The sequence below is a fragment of the Nasonia vitripennis genome, chromosome 2, assembly GCF_009193385.2.
Source record: "Nasonia vitripennis strain AsymCx chromosome 2, Nvit_psr_1.1, whole genome shotgun sequence".
NCBI lineage: Eukaryota > Metazoa > Arthropoda > Insecta > Hymenoptera > Pteromalidae > Nasonia > Nasonia vitripennis.
Genome location: NC_045758.1, coordinates 5,774,180 through 5,792,572, shown reverse-complemented (window position 1 = coordinate 5,792,572; position 18,393 = coordinate 5,774,180). Strand labels below are relative to the sequence as shown.

The 18,393-nt window shown below is 50.0% G+C and overlaps 1 protein-coding gene across 22 annotated transcripts in view; it reads right to left on the bottom strand.

Moving 5' to 3' along the window:
• The window catches only part of LOC100122401 (RNA-binding protein Musashi homolog Rbp6), a 542,632-nt gene that overhangs the window by 170,006 nt on the left and 354,233 nt on the right, over window positions 1–18,393 (bottom strand). Inside the window, exon 1 of one of the 22 annotated variants that reach the window (XM_032597001.1) lies at window positions 14,024–14,816. The exons of the other annotated variants lie outside the window; for them this stretch is intronic. The gene's annotated coding sequence lies outside the window, so the exon portion shown is untranslated. Of the gene's footprint in view, window positions 1–14,023; window positions 14,817–18,393 lie in introns of those variants that run through there. 22 annotated transcript variants of the gene reach the window in all.

Sequence of the window (18,393 nt, the reverse complement as noted above, 5' to 3'; positions counted from 1 at the left end):
CTGTGTCGTTTGATAAATCAATAGAGACGACGAGGCACGAGTAGTAGCAGCAGTCGTCGACGACGACGAGCGCCTATATAAAAACCTTTCGGGAAATTACATTTAGGAGTACGAAACTAATTTCCCCTTTCTCCGCAAAGGACCAGACGAGAGAACGAGCTACGAGGCCAGAAAAAGCGAGATCTAGAGAGAGAGAGAGAGAGAGAGAGAGAGAGCGCTTCAATTCGCTCTCGGTGCAGCGATGGCAGCGGCAGTAGCTAACAACCCCATTTCTGAAGAGCGCGCGATGTCTGAAAATCAATTCGTTAATTCGGCCGACTTAATAAGGTCAGCACTCCAGGAATAACCGACGGAGAGCGAAGGAAAGTAAGCCAGGAAGATTCCACGGGCTTCATCAGCGCGGCTTCCATAAAACTGATGCGCGCAGCAGTCATTCGCGTCCTTTGTCCCCCCTCATGCTGCCAATTAATTCCATCAAAGAGGCCAGCAGCGTCAGACGAGCTATAGGCTGGCATTCCGACAAAGTACGTGTGTGATGGACGGGGAGCGAAAAAGGGAGAGTCGTCGTCGTCGTCGTCGTCACACCGAGAGAAGGGAAGAAAAGCGCTCTGGCTATCATCTGGCTTACCGACGAACGTCAACCTTTTATCCTCGCGCTTACGTCTTCCGCCGCGCGCGGGCACAGCAGCCCTCTTCTTTGTTTCTCGCGAATTTTTCCCAGACAGCCGGCCAGCTCGATCTTTATCCGCGAGGACGTGAAATTATCTCAGGGCTCACGCGAGTACACCCTTTTTCTCCCCCGCGCGCGCGCAAGGCTGTCTAATAAGGCTTAGGCGCTGCTTACTCTCTTTCCGCCCTCGCGTGCAAGAGGCACTCGAGAGTCTTTCGATTTCTCCCCAGCAGCAGCAGCTGCATTGCTCGCGCGCGACCCCTCCTGAGCTCTCTGAAAGAGTCTTTCCCTTCAAAGTCTTGTGTTCGTGCTTTAAACTTTTTCGCTCGAGTTACTGGCATTCTTCAGACGAATTTGTGAGATTTTTTACATGACTTCGCTCTCTCTCTCTCTCTCCCTCGGCAGAGCATCAGCTAGCTATGACACCTCCTTTACGAACATTAATAATTAAAAGGGCTAATTGATTTTCCGAAGAATTTTTCCCGTACAAAGCCGTCGAAGATCGTATTTTTGCAAACTTTTCTCTCCCGGCGCGACAAAGCGTGAGTAATCGGCAAACAGAAACACTTGTTATGTGCACAGGACAAACACGCGCGCGCGGCGATGAACGCGTCGAATTTTCGAAATAATAAATTCCGCTCCCTCTTCTTCGCGCGCGCCACTGTATCTTTCTATTTACTCGGATTCCCTCCGTCGCTCTCTCTCTTTTTCCCTGCGCTTGTCAGCGACGGTACACACTGTCTTTTCTCTCCTTTTAGTCTCGATTTGCCCTTTTCTCTCTCCCTTTGCTTCGGTAATCTCTACACTCGAACGGCAGCAGCAGCGGAAGCGTTTCAGCTCATGCGGGGAGGGCGAGAGGCATACAGACAAGGGGCTGCGACGAAACATTTTCATTATCCCGGGATAAATTTACATCCCTCTTTAAGTCACGCGAGCAAGAAAAATCGAATATTCGATGCGGAGAGGCCTGACGCCTACACGACACCGATCGGTTTTCACAAAATCGTGTAACAATGATGGATGGCCCGTCAGTATGAATAAAACAGGATTGATTATACGCGGAATAGAAAGATTCCCTTAATAACATAGCGGCTAATCGCAAACGTAAACACGCCACCGACGACAAGCTTGATCCTCCCGCGCACGTGCGGCCATAGCATTCAATAGCCCCGGAACAATTCGTCTAATTCGGAGCGTCGAAATAAAACGCCGAATCGGCCATAAAATCCCGGCTGGTCGTTATGCCTCTCCCTCCTACACTCGTCCCAAATGAGCGAAAGTGCGACGATTTACAAGTCGATGTTACCGGCTGTAAACGCGTTCGTCGACTTGGTCGGACTGCGAGCATCTCTAAGAAGCGGCGACTGGGCTGACCGCGATAGCAGGCCCTGACCCTTTCTCCCCGTGCCAGAGCTTGCCGCGCGCACGAACGCTCTCTCTCTCTCTCTCTCTCTCTCTCTCTCTCTCTCTCTCTCTCCCCTCTATCTGTCTTTTATTGCAGGATTGACCTCGGCTAAACACCCTTTCGATGAATTATTCATCGTTTGGGCTGCGCTCTCGTATGAATTAGCAGAGCGGTATTAGTCGTCGCGGTGTTCGAAATTCGCTCTCTGGTTAATTTAATCAAATTTATTTTACAGACTACTTTACGTGCTTATGAATAATAGCGATTTTTGCGGATTTGATGTATATTCTTCTCTCCAGCTCTAAGAGATTTATTCCGAGGGTACAACTACATTTTCATTTTCCGAAAAGAACGAGGGAATCGTTCAAGGTCAGCGCGGGAATAAACGTATACATTTTTAAAATTCATTATGTATGTCGTGCATGCGCAAACCCGTATTTCATCGGTCGCCTGCCTACACCTGCGAAATATTTCAGCGATGATGTAAAGGTTGAAGCTGCTGCGAAAATATCGGCCCCGAATTCGAAGTGTACACACATTACGATCGGAAAACAAATCGATCGTATTAAACCGTCGACCTAGAACGAATAGCACACACACAAAACGTGGTTTCAATATTGCACTCGCGATTCGTGCGCTCAAAAAAGAAAATTATTTCTCCTTCCACTGGTCCGACACACGGCTAGAACAATTTTTAATAGAAAATCCTCTCTATCCTCTCGCCCTCTCCCTGTTCCATTCCTTCCGTTTGCGCACGACGACCCTATCTCTTGTACAGTGCGACTATCGCCCAACTCCCTCTCTCTCTCTCTCTCTCTCTCTCTCTCTCTCTCTCTCTCTCTCTCTCTCTCTCTCTCTCCCTCTTTCTATCTCGCCAGTGGTCCTCTGGAATACTGTACGTCGGTGGCGCACATGCTGCATGCAACGATAGGATGGATAGAGCGAGCCGGAAGACCGTCGAGGCTGCTGCCGCCAGCCTTTACGGGATGCAGCGCGGCCCTTTCCGCGAACCGCCATTTATTACCGGCGGCGGCCGGCTAAACTCACTTCGGGAGGCCGGACTATTTTTCATTCGGCTTGATAGTACCAGCAGTCGTTGTAGCGGCGTAAAGCGTTTTCGATCTCGCGAATTTTGCGAGGGAAAATTCGCGAGTATGCCGTTGGCGAGCTGACTTTTCGTTAACGGGAATTTAAATGAAATTCAATTGATAGTCTCTCAGTCTTTATCTCTGCGTGTGTTTACATTGCGGATTTTCAAGCGAGCTTTAATCAGAACTTATGTGTACCGAGAGAGCACTGGATTTTCATACTTTCGACTCGCACGCTATCGCGTCGTAAACACACACATACGCGTATGCGCGAGCATCGAAAAGAAAGCTTATCTCAAACAGCGCTTTCGCTATCTTAATTAGTTTATTTTCGAATCCCGCGTGCGCGAGCATACGTAGATACATTGCAATGCAACGAAATTTACGGCCAAAAAAAAAGTCCGCATAGCCCCCTGCAAGCATCTAGATTGCAGAAGCATACTTCACAGTTGATAACGATCACAATTCTTTTTCCTCCACCGCTGCGCGCTCTCCTACTCTATTTTTGAGGCCACGCGCGATCTTGCTCTTTCTCCTTTTCTCTCTTTCCAGTCCCAAGGTCGTCGCGTATAACTTCCGTTTAACGTGTTTTATGGTTTTCCCCTCAAGGACTCTCCAGGGCGAGGAAAACTGCGTGCACGTACGCGGCGGAGCGCACATGCATCATCTTCGCTCCGGCGTATATGTGTGTGTGTACGTGTGTTTGTGTGCAATGTGTGTGTATGTGTATGTGTGTATGTGTGTGTGTGTATGTGTGTATGTGGCACCGAAAAATTTCGCCCGAGAAAGACGTCAGAGCGCGAGCGGAAGAGAGCTCGCGAATTTTTTGTACGCGCTGTACCCGAAACAATGGATATTCACGACTTCAAAGGGACTCGTGCACGCTAAGGAACCGGTCCCTCGTTCTTCTTTTTTCTCTCTCTCTCACTCTCACTCTCGCAACCCTCGACGAACTCTTTTTCTTTTTCGAGTCTCTCTCGCGCGCAATGATCTCCATGCATCTGCTGCTGCTGCTTGGATGTAAAACGCGCGCGTCGGTCGTACAAATGACAAGGAATTTTAAAGAGAGAAAGGCGAATCGCCATAAAGAGGCGGGAGAGAGAAAATGCTTCTTCTGGCGATCGCATTATTTAAAATGTGTACTCGGCAGTAACAGTAGCAGCAGCTCGTGCTTTCTCTCTCTCTCTCTCTCTCTCTCTCTCTCTCTCTCTCTCTCTCTCTCTCTCTCTCTCTCTCTCTCTCTCTCTCTCTCTGCAGCTAGAAATGCGCCTTTTGTACGCGGATATTCAGCAGTGTCTCGCGTTAAAGAGAAGCTACGCCAAGATTACACTCGGAGTAATTAATCGAGGATCCTTTAAGGATTAAATAATCATTAGCAAATGGAATATACCTCGTTAGGGAAAAGAAGCATTTATCAGCGTGCCTGCCGACGTTCCGCGACTGAAAGACTCTCGATAAATAGCGCATGCGAATAGTTTTCAGGGTAGGAAAAATCCGATTAGTCTCATCGGTTATTTGCGTCTTCGGTTTTTGGCAGCGACGACGCAGAGGAGACGTTACAGAGGATAAGAAAAATCGACGACAATGCTCGTGTTTTCTAATTGCGAGAGCCGACGACGCGGTCCCGGGCAAATTAGAGCTGCAGTCGCCGACGTCGTATATTTATGGAAAATCGGTCGTTGCGATGCCCCACGAGGGACATTTGGCAGGATCGTCGCCGCACGCATTGTGCGCGCGATCGCGTTCTATATACCACGAACAACACGGCCAGACGACGAAATCTCTGGCAAGGACATTTGGCACATTCGCGCGCGTGGACTACTGGGCGAATAATTTTTTTCCTTCTTGGCACCTACGGACCTCATTTAAATTCAATATTCAATCGAGTGACGGGGCGAGGACAACTGCGCGCTACTGAAAATTTACAGCCGCGGCAATCTCGTTCAATTTTATCATGCTCCTTTTTTTCCAGAGACAGAGGGAATTCATGGTACGTTTTTATATTTGCCTGCCAACCGTTCGATTCTTGATTGCGATTCACCCGCGTGACTATTATAGATACGGGTAAAGAGACAATTTGCGCTGGCGACCAGTAGGAGCGTAATGAAATCACGTCATTGTTTGATGGGATCTGGATAGTGGGAAAATTAATAATAGTAGTTTCATTAATTCCAACGATTATTACATCGTTTGGAAATGAAGACTAATTCGGGGGAGCAAAATTCAATCACAAATCTAATCACGATTCTACGAATCGATAATAAACGATCGAAAAGAGTCCAGAGCGTCTTCAGCAGTGACGACCTCCATCTTGGCTGTCGCAGTGATTACTCGGGCCCTTAAGAGCTTGCCTGCACGAGGACATCTTAATACCGGCGAAGTACCGTAACTTTCATTCAATTTCCGAAAGTTTCGACACTCGGTCTGCTTCGCTCTCTCTCTCTCTCTCTCTCTCTCTTCCTCCAATACCAAATCCACTCCATTACGTCGTCCGAGTGCCCAAGTCCATCCTCAGGTCCTGAACTGCTCGCGCGCGCGCAGGTCCACGCGCGCGCTATCTTGACTTAAACTGTTTGAGTTGCGACTTTACCGGATTACCAGGGAATCCAGTGTTCCTTCGCGTGGCCATCTTCAAAGTTACACTCCGCGCACAGTCCTCCTCCGCGGCAGCGGAGGACGTTTGAAATCGGAAACTCGTTACGGACATTTGTGTGGATCTTGTCACTTTTGGGATCCAACGACTTTTTCAACGATTCGACACTTTATTTCGAGAAAAGTCAAGGTTGCGGTGAAAAAAACAAACGCTTTCTTTGTCTCGCTCGCTGCGTCATCGTATTGTCAATATTCCATTAGATCGACCTTTACTCTGTAATTTTTCACGGCGCGCCGTTCGCTTTATATTCTCTCGCACTTTTTTCCTATCTTGACTCTTGTCCGAAGATTATATCGATCGCGTAATGTCAAACGCGCCGGAGCTCGCGCGCATATGCGCTTTTAACTCAAAGGTGAGGACGCAGAGTATACACAGCATCGCTGCTGCCGCTGTAGGCGCGACGAGCAAAAGAGCGAGTAAAAAGGGAGAGAGAGAGAGAGAGAGAGATACAGCGAGGGAGACAGAGAGAAAGACAGCGTATCATCTTCTATTTTAACGCTTCCTTTGATCTGTATTATCGCTCGGCAGCTGCCGGCACCGACGCTGTACTGTGTTTTTTTTTATTCGCGCGCGCGCGAACCTGAAAAGCATTCTAAAAACTTTTCAGAGAGGAACCGTCGTGTCGTTTCGACGCTGCAGGCCCTTTTTCGGCTCGATTTTGCGAGCCGGGAAAAGGCCGCGGATTCGAAATTAGAAGATTATAAATACAATCGGAGGTGTTCGAATCGAGCATTGGTCACTCGAATAGCCGCCATATACTCTCGATGAGAGGTTAAATTTGCTGCCACGAAATTCTATTCACAAATTTGGGTTGACAATGTTACAAGGCGAGCAATTACCTCGAGAGCCTCGCGGCCCGCGCGCACAAAAGAGGCTGTTACGAGCGTATATAGCGCATAGGGAGCAGTTCAGCGCTGCAAGAGAGAAGAGTCATTCGACGATTATAAATAGCTGAAGCACGAGCGCGCGATCTCCCCCTTATTCGTCTCTCGCATTGACTAGCGTGCTCAGGTGTTTGCTTAGCAACATGAAGAACAAGCAGCCGTGGCAGCACGTGAAACTCGTCCATTGTGAGGGCCTATTGAGCAGCGCACATCGTAAGCAGCGCGCTATACTAGTATTCCCATAGAAACGCTGCCACCGCGGCTCGATTACCTCCTCCTCCTCCTCTTCTGCACACCCCCCAACGACACATTCAAACGCTTATACGGGCTGCTGCTATTACTACTCGCGCGTGTGTGTATTTGGCTTTATGGAAGCGAGAGCGAGAGAGGAGGATTTTTCATCGGGGAAAGTGGCAATTACGGCCGATATCAATTATAAAAAGAATCTTTTGTCGCCGAGAGCGGAGAGAGCCGCGAACTCGCCTGCTATAATAACGGAAATTGTAATTACGCAGCGCCGTGCTCGCGGATCGACGATTGTATTCGTTAGTGGATGAAAGACGCTTTCCTATAACGTTCGATTATTTCAGCGAGGAATAATGAGGGACGATTTTCAATGGAGAAATATCGGGTCACACACGCGCGCTCGCGTTCGCGCGTTTATCGAGTGCTCTTCAAGCGCGTATGGTATACGACGGAGAATATTAAAAATTGAACGAGCTCAGCTTATGCAGACGACACTTGGAAGGTCAGAGGAGGACACGCTGCGCCGGGCGCGTATAAGACTCTTTCGCAAACAGGCATCAGCGCGACGCCGGCGTCGCACACATGTAAATCTCCCGTAGTAAACAATGCAGGCGGCCTTCCATTATGCAGAGCACAGTGCACATCATTCGCGTCACAGTCGAGCGAGAGAAGCCACACATGCTGCTGTATAATGTTTACCGCGCGCTGCTCTTGCGTATACGACGTTGGCTCGGGCGAAGGGTGAACAAGTACGCGGCAGTAGCGGCAGCAGCGTGAGAGACAGGGACAGAGAAAGCGCTTTGCCGTATATGCACAGAGAGAGAGAGAGAGAGAGAGAGAGAGAGAGAGAGAGAGAGAGAGAGAGAGAGAGAGGCCGCGCGCGCATAGAACGGCCAGGATGGAATTGCCATGAGCAGTAATTCACGCATTATGGCCTGGCCTGCGCGCGATTCGACAACGTGAATAGGGAGCCGTCGCCGTAGCTCGTAGCTCTTAACATTGATCTTACGCTGCTACTCAGCTACTGCTGCTGCTGCTGCTAGCTAACCAGGTATATTCGCGAACGAAACGTGCCGAGAGGCTTTGAGAGCGCACCGAGGCAAAGGGCATAGCCTAATTGCGCTTGATGCGCGCCGAAAGTGTCGGGGCTGTGTTGGATATGAGTTTTGGAAAGTGCTGATGAGGAGTAAAAAGGAATTTTTGATGAACCCGAGAGGATTCCAGAGATTAGGGTTGGGAAAGCGTTAGCTGCGTGTTTTTACACTGCTGGGAAGATCAGAGTCTTACTATAGCGTCAGTAGTTAAGTCCAAGCTTGCGTAAGACTATGCGAGTCCCGAGACGTTTTACAGCGGAATTTCGTGCAGCGGAGCACCAAAATTAAGCCACAATAAATAATGATTCTCCCAGAGCAGCGACAGAGAGAAAGAGAGAGTTTTAAATACAGATTTATGAGGGCCAGCAGCGCGAGTACTAGTATCGACTAATCTGTGAATGACGAGGAGCTTTGACCGCGTTATCGGAGCCAGCCGATCGCCCCGCCGGTGAGCTCCGAATTTATGCAGCGTTAATAAAAATTACTACCCACTACAAGCTCGCGCCTGCGCTACGCAACTGTATATTTCGATTCAGAAATACACAAAATGTATTCAAGATAGCGGCACTATACGGTAATACGAGTGGCTGCAGCGCGGCATTTGCATAAAGTCGCAGTAAAATCGACACGCCCCCCCCCCCCCCCCCGCAGCACCGAACGACCGACCGACCAGCCGACAGATTATTAAAATGAAATCTCTCAAAATGTCCTCGCGTTTCGAGTTCTCTCTCTCTCTCTCTCTCTCTCTCTCTCTCTCTCTCTCTCTCTCTCTCTCTCTCTCTCTCTCTCTCTCTCTGTTTATACATAGTTGTACCCGGTTGCGATCGATAATCAGACGCGATCTCAGGTGTGTTCCAAAGCCACGTCCCCCGCCCTTATCTGCTGTGTACGCGTGTACGTAAATGAAAAGGATTTATAAACTGCAGAGTTGCAGCAACGAGCACTAATGTATTGGAAAGCTAGCGTGGGCTGCTTGCACGCGTTTCACACACATACACACGTAGAGAGACGGGTTGTAGAAAGAGCGGGCGTGCGCATCATTGCGCATGAAAACGCGAGAGGAGTGGAATGAAAAGCCGCTCGCTGGCGCCCACGCGCCGACGTGAAAATAAAAACTCGCTGCCGGCCACCTCTCTATGAAAGCAGGCCGAATAATTTCCGCATACCTGTACGTACACGCGGATATTCGCGATCTCAATCGGAGTGTATAATCTGATTTTTCGGAAAGGAAAGTAAAGCAACGAGAGCCGCTGTATTTTATATTACACGGTCGCCGCTCTAAACTCCGAAGAGAAATACGCAGGCTCTTTTCCTCTCTCGCAATCTCCTCCTCGTCGAACTTTTCTCGCTTTCAATAACCGACTTTAATGCAGTCGCTGAGATTTCAAACAGTCATTACCTCGCGACTCGGGGAGAGAGAGAGAGAGAGTAAGAGAGAAAGAAAGAACTCGGCATCAGCGAGCGGGTGAGAGAGAGAGAGAGAGAGAGAGAGAGAGAGAGAGAGAGAGAAAAGCAGCACGAAGGGCTCGAAAGGGAATAAAAGGAGCCGAGAGAGAGAGAGAAAAGCAGCAGCAGCTTTACTCCGAAGACAAAAGCGAAAAAGAGCGCGCGCGGAAGAAAATTTTGCGCGAACGACGGATGACTGATGCTGCTGACGTGTATGCATGCACACCTATACACTTGCATAATATACACATACGCGGAGAGGGTGAAAAAAGGGTGAAAGGAGAGAGAGAGAGAGAGAGAGACTCGAAAGACGGGTGCATTCGCGCGACGCGCGGCGAGGGAGTGAAGGGCTGCTGCTGCGATGGGGCGCCGTATCGCAGAGCGGATGAATCGAGGGTGGCAACGACGACGACGGCGAGTAAGAGAGAGAGTTAACCTACTTCTATATTTTAGCCCGTTTGTCAGCTCCCCCCCCCCCCCTCCCCAACTCTCAGCCAGCAGCAGCTTGTCCGCGAGAGAGCACGCGGGAGCTCTTTTCGATTTAAAGAGATGGGATGTGCGTGTATGCGCAAGAGCTGGATTGAAAAGCGATTTTGCGCAAACAGCTGGGATCTCTTATCGAGGAGCGAAAGCTCGAAGAGCCGTAAAGCAGTCGCGAGCTGAAATTCGTCATACGCGTGAGGTGTTGCGAATTTATGACTCTCGGCTCGACTATGTCGAGAGAGATCCTTTTCTCTTATCCGAGATTGATTTTTTATACGTTTGCCGGATTTTCTTATGGATACAGGGCAGGAGCTTGTCCGCGGATGCATAAATCTTCGTTGATTAAGCTTATACACGCCCCGAGTTCTTAATTTAAATATCGTATCGAGGACATTTATCTTCCGCGTGGCTACCGAGAGACATTACAAATTCACGAGAGAGAGAGAGAGAGAGAGAGAGATAGAGAGAGAGAGAGAGAGGGAGAGAGAGAGAGAGCTATTCTTGCATTCATCCGAGGCACGTGTCGCAGCTCTGTGTATTCTGTGACAACATCCTTAAAGCGATTTTTTTTAATTCAGCCTCTCTCTCGCACCCTTTTTCTTTCACAGCGCAGCAGCTACCCTTTATATATCACTTCTCTGCGTCGTATATCTGTGTGGGGTGGATTCCGCGCAAAGTAATTAATTTTATCAGGCTGGAAATCGACTAAGATAACGAACTAATCCGAAAACGTTTCGAGGGAGAGAGAGAGAGAGAGGAAGGGTCGACCCGCCGCTAATAAGTATATCAAGGATTTTCAACCAATCTACCTCCTCTCCTCGGGAAGCAGATCGAAAGCATTCGCGTGCGGAGCTTTCTTTATTACGATTCGATCCGCGGAATGTGGAACCAATTACGAGCGGCTATTTTTCCGGAAGCGGAAGGTTAAACAGGACTAATTCCCTCCTTGTGCTACTATACACGTTTCTTTGACGAAATTAAATATGATCGGTTAAAAACGTAAAGAGCCTTATCCGCAGTTCTGAAAGTGGCGTGAAAATGCCCCTCAAGCGAATATTAATTAGGTTCGCCACCAGCGCCACGGTGTAATCTACTATTAGCACGTGTGTTATAATACTTTAATAACATCAGATATCCGCAACATAATTACCCCGAGTAATTAACGCGTCGCGCGCTTTCATTACAGGGAAATTCGAAAAATCGCGCACTGCACGCAACGTATATAAATATATACTCAGCTTGCGGGGCAAAAAGCCCCGGCACTCGCCAACGCAAACAAACATCATCGATTGGAAACCGTAAACTTTGACATAAAGAGCTCACGAGCGTGACCGTAGGTTCATAGTTTAATGGCTACGATCCACCTCCTCCCATCAGGTCTCTTTCTCTCTCTCTCTCTCTCTCTCTCTCTCTCTCTCTCTCTCTCTCTCTCTCTCTCCCACCCCCTTGTGAAATCGATACGGTTCTGCGGCGAGGCTCTCATTAAGCTCCCGCGCGCAGTGCAAAGAGTATAGACGAGTATAGAGTCGCGCGGAGATTAAAGCTCGTTAAAGTCGACGCCGCTTTTCGCTGCTAATTTTCCAGTACACGCGTGGCTATCCATAAATTCTGCGCGGGCCTCCGAATTAGCAAAAACGATTGTCAAATTGCTCTTCGTCGGCGGCGGCGCGTCGTCGGGGGAATATCCGAAATTTCATTCCAACTTGCGCGCCGGAAAAAGCGAGCTACACTGCATACGCGCGAGTGTGTATGCGCAGTGGACGGAATTAATTCAGAGTGTAAAAAGAGATGTCTCTCGCGTGTGTTCTCATTTGTCAGACAGAGAGCTTTGACGTGCGCGCTCTCGTTGTTAGTTTTTCATATCGAACGTTAGAACGCTTCCTCGTTTTTCGCTCTCTCCGCGCCGAGGAGAGGTGCGAGCATTTATTCAATTACGCTACAGCTCCGCGCAATCGCCAAGCGTTTCGCTTAATAAATCCAATTAACAATCAGCGCGTTTTGATATTTATACGGGCTATTTCAATTTCAAATTCGCGATCTCTCCCCGCTCGCTTGGTTTTTTTTTAACGAATTGTATTCGGCACACTTCGCGCATTTCGAATTCTCTCTCTCTCGTTTCATCCGCTCGTACAATGAAATAAGGCGCGCGCGCGCGCGAGAGAGAGAGAGAGAGAGAGAGAGAGAGAGAGCAGCGGAAAAAAAGGAACGCGGCAAGTATACGAGCGACACTTTGGCAGAGCGAAAATGCAACGCAAACGAAATTTTCGCGCGACTATGGGAGAGAGGACGCTGCCGCGCGGTGTGAAATTGAAAATGAAGCGCGAGAGAGAGAGAGAGCGCCACACGCCGGTGAAAGAGAGAAAGCGAGAGACAGCAAGAGAGAGAGAGAGAGAGAGAGAGAGAGAGAGAGAGAGAGAGAGAGAGAGATAAGAGGCGGCGCTCGGTGTGGGTGTTTGGGGAATTCCGAGCGTTCGCACTTTTACGAGACTGTTTTCGCAAATTTAAAGACTGGCCGGGTAGCTGTAAAAAAACTACCCTGTGTGTGTATGTCCCCTTTCTAATCTAGCCTCTGTAGTATACGCCGTGGAGCCAGCCAGTAGAAACTCAATTATCGTAAAGCATTCGAGAGCTCGAGTGTAAAAAGAGCAGCGCCGCTCGTGAAAAATCATACTGTCTGGCCCGTGGTTCTCTCTCACTCTGTACACTATACTGCCGTTATACACCGCGAGCGCGTGGAGGAGCGGTCAGCGCCGCGGGATAATGATTGTGTATACCCGGTTTTATTTACCTGCGCGCAAATCGAGCGATTTCTCCGGCCCGAGAATATAGCGGAGCGAGATATCAATCGACCGTGAAAAATGCCAGAAAGGAAGAAAACGCGGCTGCTGCGGTGCTAAAATGTTTTGCGGCGCGCGAAACCCGAGCATTGCGGGATTTAACGACACGACGGTATATTCGCGGGAAAACATCCGTTGAGAATTCTTAATCCCGAGGAATCGAGCCGAAGTTAATTACCCTCAGCGCCACTATAGCGCTGTTGCTGCTGCCACGGCGTATACATAGTTTCAAATTATTCCTGCACTATTGGTTTTCAACTGCTCCCGGGTTTATAAAGCTGGTTATACGGCCGGACAATTTTATCACTTCCAAACTCGAATTGCCGCGCGTCAAAACTTCCGGAGGAGTTTAACGATCAACATAATTGTTGCGAACAATTGCTCGAGCTGATGCATTTTACCGTTTCCAAAGCTCGGAGAAACGGCAAATAAAAATCGCCTCCGACGATGTACTTTGTATTCAGAGATGCAGTGTGTGCCGTGATGAATGATTCGAGAGATCGGTCGTCAAACTCGCTTGTTGTCATGCCACGCGCGCGGAGAAGCAAAACAATAACCAGCGGCGGCGTCGCTTCGCGGAAAGCAATCTGGAGCACAGACGTAAATACGTATCCTCTGACCGAGACGGTATGATCTCGGAGCGAGCGCGCGGCGCATATAAAGAGAGATCGATAGCCCCGCGAGAAAACGAGCGAACTCTCCGCGCTGCTTCTCTTTTAAGGTCAATAACGGAGAAACAGAGAGAATGTGTATAACAAGAGGGACGAGGAGCTAGGATCATTGAAAAGAGCCCTTGGTCCTGTTCCAGATAGGACACTTATTCCGGCTTTATATCGGCGTCGCCGCTGTCTCTCCTCTTTGCTGCTTCCTCCCAGACACATTCGCGATGCAAATAAAACTCGCGCGTAAACAAATACGCAGACACACATATGGATATACATAGAGCGAGAGAGCGTGTATGAGAGACGGGGGGATGGAGATACGACGAAGACACAGATTTGCATAGGAGACACGCGGCTTGACACTTGTTTGTCGAAAATAATAAAACTCGGGCCAGGAGCGCGAGGGCAAACAATATACTGTACACACAGATAACACAGATATAACACTCTCTAATTCCCAGCTCGCTCGACCCACGGGTACCCTCTTGGAGGAGGGACAAAGAAATCGCCTCCGCACGCAGTTGAGAAGTTTGTAAGAAAGTGACAGGGCTGTACCTTCTCGGGTGTGATGAGCGGTGTGATATACGTGGTGACCGCCGTCTTGCTACACTTTCTGCCGAGCGCAGCCTTTTCCGGGAGGTAAAACGAGGAGCTGCTGCTTCACTGGCAGCCGCTGGTATACTACTGCGTATACTCCCGCCGCCGGCGCTGCACTGCTTCTTCTCACTGCTCGCGCGGGACACTCGCGCGCGACTCTCTTCTCTCTCTCTTATGTAGCGGCTACTGCAGCCGCCACCGCCGCTGCTGCTGATACCTGTTGGTTCCTGGCACGCGACTCGCTGCACACTCTCCGCTAATTTCCAGAGCCGCTTCTCCCGGAAATCTTCGACGATCGGATCACGATGCACGACAACACAAGGACCGATTCGCGGCTGGACTATACTGTTAATACGGGGGCGAGAACAACTTGCTGCTGCTGGCACGCGACGCACTGGAAGAGCTTGGAAGCCGAGTGACAGGTGTCTAGCAAGGATGTGTACGCGAATGCAGATCGTTGCAGCTGCATGTACGGATCCTTTACGGAGAGATAAGTGACTGGTGTGTACTATATACTCGGGCGACGCAGCGGCAGCGCGTGTGTACCTCTGAACGTACGTGTGTCACACACTGGTAAATGATGAACGGAGAACCGACTCTCGCAGCTTCCTTTCTCGCTCTCTTCGCTAGCTCACTGTGCTGCAGAGTGAACGGACAGAACTATACGCTCGCGCTCGCGGTACGACACCAAGTTGGCACACAACACACGATGCTACACGCTGTGGCGCCGAGAACGGAATGGGGCGACCGTGGAGTCCCGGGCAGTGGAGCCGCGCCGCCGCCGCCGCCGGATGGACGTAGGGAGGGAGGTGGGAATCGCGCGCGCCGCCTGGTGGGGCTGACGTCGCGACTGCAGGCCGCCCCTCGAGCGGCGACCCCACCCCCGCGACACTCGGCAGCCCCCAGAGATGACGCCGCCGTCGAGAGCGTATATACGCGCGTGTGCACCCCGCGAAGCCGCGAAGGAGCTGCCTGCTCTGCGCAGGCGTGCGCCGCGAGAGACGAGGAGCGCGCGAGGGTGGCATCGCGACAGCGCCAGCACCGCACCAGCAGTTCTCCTCTCCGTACGTACGTCCGTCTGTCTGTCGGTCTGTCTGGCTGGCTGTCTCCTCTCACTCAGACTTGTGTGTTCTTGAGGATGATGCACATCAGCGGCGTGCGTGTAGGCGAGGAATTTAACGAGGACTTTTGGGATGTATGTAGGAACCGTTGCTTCTTCGTCTATGCGAAATTGGAATTCTCTCTGGTTTAAATGATTAGGGCAATGAAAGAAAAATTGGAGCTTCAGCAGCGGAGCTAGAAATATACGAGTCGAACTGGACGTACACGGCAGTCGATACAGAATAAAAGAGAAACCGGTCCATAAAGTTTATCGAGTCGGAAAGCAGATAATGGCAGAGCGAGCGGAAAAAATCGACGCCGCCGTACGAATGATGAGTGATTGATAAAGGTAATTGAACAAAGGGAAACTCCGCGGCGGGGGGGGGGGGCGAAAGAGAAGAAAGTGCCGCGCGCGAAAGAAGAAAACGAGAGCCGAAGCGGCAGCGGATGAAGATAGCGCGAGCGCTTGGCTGTGGAGAGAGAAGACTAATGACCGGTGTTACACGAACATTGAATCAGATATATAGTCGCGCTCGCGCGCAGCTCTGCCTAAGTAATTTGTAGTTGGCGAAATTTCGATTGCATCGACGCGTCAAAGGCGAGAGTTAGAGAGAGAGAGAGAGAGAGCCGTCAAGGCCGCGATTATCCGCAAGGGCGCCACTATCGCCATCGCCTGCACCCACCCTTCCGGAGAGGGGGACTAAGATCGAGTGCGCAAATTGAACGGCTGCGTTAGCCCTCGCATTAGTACGCTTACGTGGAATAACTATTTCGCAGGGGAGGGGGGAACGCGTTAGATAATTCATACGAGCGAATCTCTGCTACCTGCGATCGTCTGAACTTTGATTTACACTATCGGAGGAATTTTCGCGTGTAAAAATAATCGATATACATTACAAAGAAAAAAACTCATGCATGCAAAGGCGAACTCTGCCGGATCGCTATCGTAGCCCCTGCGGAGAATAAGAGGCAGTATATGTGCGGCTAGTCTATAACCTTCTGCTGCAGATATCGAGGCGAGCAGATCTCGTACTGCTGCTGCTGCTGCCGAGTGCGAGAGATACGCGCCTGGGAATTTAAAGCTTTTGAAACTGTAATGACGTCGAGGGAGGGAAAGAGCGCGCGACCGGAAGACCTTTTGGCTCGAGTCTCGCTCGTTCTTGCTCTTCTGCGCGTATAGACCTCTCTTGTACGTACGTTATTGTGTGCGGCCAGTCGATATATCGACAGTTTTACAATTATAGACGTTTCGCAGTCCGGCTGAAACGCGGCTGAATTGTGCCGCCTATTAGCCTCCTGATCTCTCTTGCTCTCGCTCTCTCTCGGCTATTATAACGCGCGCTTGAATCGCGGCCGGTCGTTTGACTCGACGCTGCTCATTGTGTGTGCTTTGCGAGGGAAAAGTTTTTTACGACTCTAGCTGCTGTGTTTGAATCGGCTAATTTGTACCGCTGATTTTTGCCTCCTCGCAAAGTGCTATAACGCGCGAAATTCTATTTTTGCCTTGCTAGAGCTACATTATACAGGCGCGTGTAAGGCTCTATAACGTCAGAATAGCGAAGTTTTCAATAAAACATAAGAGCATAGACCCCTTTTTAATCGATCCGCTACTGCGGTTAGCACATATTTCGCATTGAAAATTCCCTCGAAAATTATTCAACTCGCTTTCGAATTTCAGTCACACTCAAACTAATTGCATTTCTCGCGCGAATCGATTTTAAACATTATACTGCATCAAAGACGACGCCCAGAAAAATTTATTGGCACTCGTTTACTTAATCATGAGTGCAGCAAGTTGGGGGCGAATAGCCGCGCGATATAATTACCCCACGCACATCATGCATCATTAAGCAGCCGTAGGCTCTCTATAGCTCCGATAACAGGGCAACTAGCCCGGCTCACACGCACCGATCGTCTATAGAACCGGCTCGACCCGTTTCGAGAGACTCTCTCGCACCTATCCCTTTTCCCTTTCAGCGCGCCCTCGCAACCCTTGCGTCGGGCGGTCTATATACCATATACACAGCCGTGTGGCATCGACAACAGCTGCATCTCTCTCTCTCTCTCTCTCTCTCTCTCTCTCTCTCATCTCACGCTGCACGTCGCGTCTTATCTGCGCAGGCTATGCCTGGCTGCTCGTCAATCGGTCGCTCCAGCAGCAGCATCGCCCTCTCCCCGATACACACGCGACTACGTCACTGACCAAGGAAGTGAAGCCTGGCTGCAGGCCAGACCATAAAAGAACGGCGCTTAGCTTATATACACCGCCGGCTGCCGAAGAGAGTAAGCGGCTATAACCTAACCCAGAAAGATTTCATTGAGCCGCCGACGTCGGCTGGCACTCGGCCAGATACTATACACACGCACGCGCTGCGATCATCATCATTCACCCTTATACCCCTCTCTTTCGCGCCTTCACAATGCGAACTGTTTCCGCCTCTCTCTCTCTCTCTCTCTCTCTCCCTCTCTCTCTCTCTCTCTCTCTCTCTCTCTCTCTCTCTCTCTCTCTCTCTCTCTTTTGTTGCTATTCTCCGCGCAGTAAAGGGCTGCGTATAGTTTCGGCCAAAGCACGGTAGCTATGACTTCGCGAGAAGAAGTGAAAGAAGCGAAACCAATGCCGGGCCGTCCTTGAACTCGCGAGCTCGAGCCAAGGGTAAATTGCAATGTGTACGAATTAACGACGCGCGCAATTTCTAAGCAAAGAAAGTTTCTCTCCGCGGACTTGCATACTTCGCAGTGACGAATATCCATACGGTCGCGTGTAATTGTGCGAATTGCTGCAGGCGTGATTTTTCGAAGACTAGACGCTTCGCATTAGCGCGTTCCAGTTGATCGAGAGCCGACGCAAAGTTTTCTCCGCCGTTCGCCCGATTGATTTATGAAGAGCTCGCTAATTATAACGTAAGCTGATTAACGCAGGCGCGCGCGCGCGCGAGTACGGGGTTATTAACTGAAATGAAAGGACCACGAGCGAGCGAGCTACTGCTACTGCCTACTCCATACACCGTTTCATAATTAAACTGTAAATTAATCTTTATTGAACGTGTAAATTAAATCCACTGGTGCTGGATATGTGCGCAAGCGACAAAGAGATCTCTCAGCGCGACGAATTCAAAAATTGCGGGCATAAAAAAGCATCTCTCCTTTGCAGGTCACCGCTTCCATTCGGAAACGACCGCGAGCGTATACCCAATGCGGAAAGCCGCACGAGGTTGAAAAAATAAAAC